Below are 3,418 nucleotides of genomic sequence, written 5' to 3'. Positions count from 1 at the left end.
TATAACATGCATAACAGGTTAACTAAAACATAAACACGACTGATGGTAACACGTGGTTATTGAGCTGATATGAACACATGAATACTGAACTGAATGAATACTGGGTTGAATAAATACTGAACTGACTGATTAAATATTAGGAAACATGGAGATTATTGCCTGATGTCTGAATGTGAAGGTTAGTTACCTTTAATACTTTCAGCTTGCTCTTTGAAAAGATACGTATAGTTGAACTTCATGTCCTTTTTGGCTTCCTATGTAACCTCTTCAACTTTCTGATATCTCCACAACACTTCCACTAAAGAAACTTCCTTATTTCTCAACTTGCGAACTTAACGATCAAGAATAGCCACTAAAATTTCTTCGTAAGACAGGCTATCTTTTAACCCTTGAGATCTCGGTAGATGGCTCAACAATAGATGACTTTGCTGGAGGAGTCTTTCTGTTTTCAAGATCAAGGTCAAACTTCTTTGGTTGGTAAGAATAAGAACCCAACCCCATAAGAGAATTAACAGTCTCCACACAACCTTCCATATCATCAAAATCGAAGTTCACCAATATGGCTTCTAGAGTGTCACCTAAACATTCTTGTTCCATTTTAGATTCCACACCCTTTTCGATCACATCAATGGCATCAATAACTGAAATTCTTTCGTAAGCACTCGGTAGCTTCATTCCCTTGCTAACCTGAAAAGTCACCTCTTCATCATTAACATAAAACTTGATCTCGTTTTTCTCTGAAAAAGCACATCATCAACAACTCCAATTGGCCTCTTTATAGATCTATCAACCATATGTCGTCGCATGGTGGTAGGTTCAGGAATTCCCAACTCCAATTGCTTTATATATAGCAAGTGGAATGAGGTTAATGCTAGCACTATTATCACATAAAGCACAAGCAAAATCATGGTGATCAACAGAACATGGAATAGTAAAGGCCCCTAGATCCTCTTTCTTCTGAACACTGGTGGTATATATGATAGAATTAACACGATGAGTCATACTCACAGTGCTATGCTTGGTTGGTCTCTTCTTTGTCAACAACTCCTTCAAATATTTTGCAATACCCAACATCTCTTGTAAGGCATCAAGAAAAGAAATGTTCATTGATAGTTGTTTCAACTGATCATAGAGCCTCTGACACTTAACATCCTCTTCACCAACCTTTGTGGAAAGGGAGGCGTATATTTAAATAGTTGGGTCAAAGGGCGAAAAGACCCTTTAACTGTTGCCTTGATAGTGTCACTACCGCCTTCATGCTTTTTAGCATTTTTCGGGATATCAACAACCTGCTTAGCAATAGGAACCTCTGTCTGGACTTTTTCAATAATAGTTGGCACATCAGACTATGCCTCTGGTTCTTCAACAACCCGCTCGAGATCAATCACCTTATTCTCTGCACTTTGAAGTAGTTTCCTGCTCGGAGTTCTAATAACAACACACCTTTCATAAGAATTACCTCCACCACTTTTCGAATTTGGAACAGTGTCACTAAGAAGTCCTCCTTTCAGTCGAGGGTGTTGTTCTCTAGAAATATCTCGCATCTGTGACTTGAGCTTCTGAATGGAAGCAGCGTGCGACCCCACAGTTTTAACTAGCCCCTTTATGCTTTATCTTAGTTGGATAACACCTTCTCCAGCATGCTCTCTAACTTAGAACTCCCTTGCTTATTTGACTGACCTTTTAGTGGTATATAGGGATTAGAACTCCTATTTCCAAAATTATTATTGTTGTTTTAGTTCCCCTAGTTCGAGCCACCATAGTTGTTGTTATAATTACCTTGTCCCTGTTGAGGTCTTCATTGATTCTGAGTCTGATTCTGATAGCCTCGTTGGCAGTTCTTCCTTTGGTAACCCTCTTGAGAGTTATTCACATAGTTAGTATCTTCAAACTGCGTAGGAGACCCCTCTTGAACTTCGTACATGCCCTTGGGCATTCCTGAAACTTCTTCAACAACATTCACTTTCTTCGATTCTCTGTCATCATGTCTCTTTGTCAGTAAAGAAATATTGGTTGCTATCTGAGCTAGTGTCTGTTGAGTCTCTTGCTTCTTTTCACAATGTTATGTATCATTGGAGCTCCATAGGCTACACTGTCAATACCACCCGAATGCCATGCTTGATTGTGAGTAGTAGGCTTATCAAGAAACTGAGTGATTCGGGCATATGTCTTGTCCATAAAACACCTACCAGCCGCATTGTTCGCCACTGCTTGTGTCAAAGGATCAAGCCCTCTATAGAACTTCTCCATCAATATATGTTCTGGAAAACCATGATTTGGAGACTTCTGCAAATATTCCTTCTTAAATCTCTCCCAAGCTTCAAATTGTACTTCGCCCCAAAGCTGTTTGAAATCATATATCTTGTCACGAATTTCAGCTTTCTTTCTTGGCGGAAACCACTTCTTGAGAAAAATAACAACCAGCTCTCCTCACGTATGAATAGTGTTATGAGGCAGCTTCTCAACCCAAAATCTTGCTTCACCGGCTAAAAAGTATTTGAAAACTCTTTGCCGAATAGCATCATCTGGAACAACATTCTGCATATGTTGGGCACACACACCCACAAAAAATTTCAAATATTAATGAGGGTCATCATTGGTAGCGTTCTTAAAATATCCCTCAAGTTGGATCAGTTGGTAGATAGTGGAGTCAATCTTGCAGTTTGCAGCATTCACCGCATATTCCACCTCGTCTAGCATATTCGCAAAGACATTCTCAACCTGCACTTCCAAACCCCTATTACCACCTGCTCCACGTCCTCCTTTATTATTCATGATCCCCTGGTTCACAGTAAACAACAAACAAGGTGTGATGGAATAGAAAAAGACTTTGAGTAAAGCACAAACTATTTAGTAATTTCAAAACCGTATTCCCTGAAAGCGACACCAAAATTTAATATGCTCAAATTACACCAATTAAATGGCATAAAGCAGACGATGTCAAATATAATAACCCAACAAGGTTGAGGTCGAATCCCACGTGGAATAGGGTGTGAAAATGTTACTAAAGTAGTTGAATACTTTCTTGTGGTCTTAATTTCGTATTCCGTGAAGCTGTAAAAGATTGTTGTTTATTAACTAGTTGCTTTGATTATAATGAATATGATTACAGAAAGCAAGGTTGTGCCCCCCTTTAGAGTGTATGCTATGGGTATTGATCTTGATATACTTCTAATGGATCGTTGCAATAATGCACTTAACCTCTAATTGAATCCCTAATATTTCCCAATATTTAAGGACTATCTCTCTTTATGATTTTCCCATATATAAAAGAGTTGATATTAAGAACGGTTAATATGTGCCAAGCAAATTCCTCTTATTCCTAAGTAAATCTATTAAACGAGGATTAATGCCCCAAGTTCTTGTTACTTGTTCTTACCAAACCCTAGCTTATTTTCCCACATAAATTAAGGTTTAT

The 3,418-nt window shown here is 38.4% G+C and overlaps 1 non-coding gene across 1 annotated transcript; it reads left to right on the top strand.

Moving 5' to 3' along the window:
* Positions 1-2,266: 2,266 nt before the first annotated feature.
* Positions 2,267-2,375, top strand: LOC132629612 (small nucleolar RNA R71). The gene has a single exon (XR_009578377.1). It is a non-coding gene; the product is annotated as a small nucleolar RNA R71 (small nucleolar RNA).
* Positions 2,376-3,418: the final 1,043 nt, after the last annotated feature.

Source organism: Lycium barbarum, chromosome 2 (genome assembly GCF_019175385.1).
Source record: "Lycium barbarum isolate Lr01 chromosome 2, ASM1917538v2, whole genome shotgun sequence".
In the NCBI taxonomy this organism is placed as follows: domain Eukaryota; kingdom Viridiplantae; phylum Streptophyta; class Magnoliopsida; order Solanales; family Solanaceae; genus Lycium; species Lycium barbarum.
Note: the sequence above shows the minus strand (reverse complement) of the source record. Positions and strands in the feature narration are given on the sequence as shown.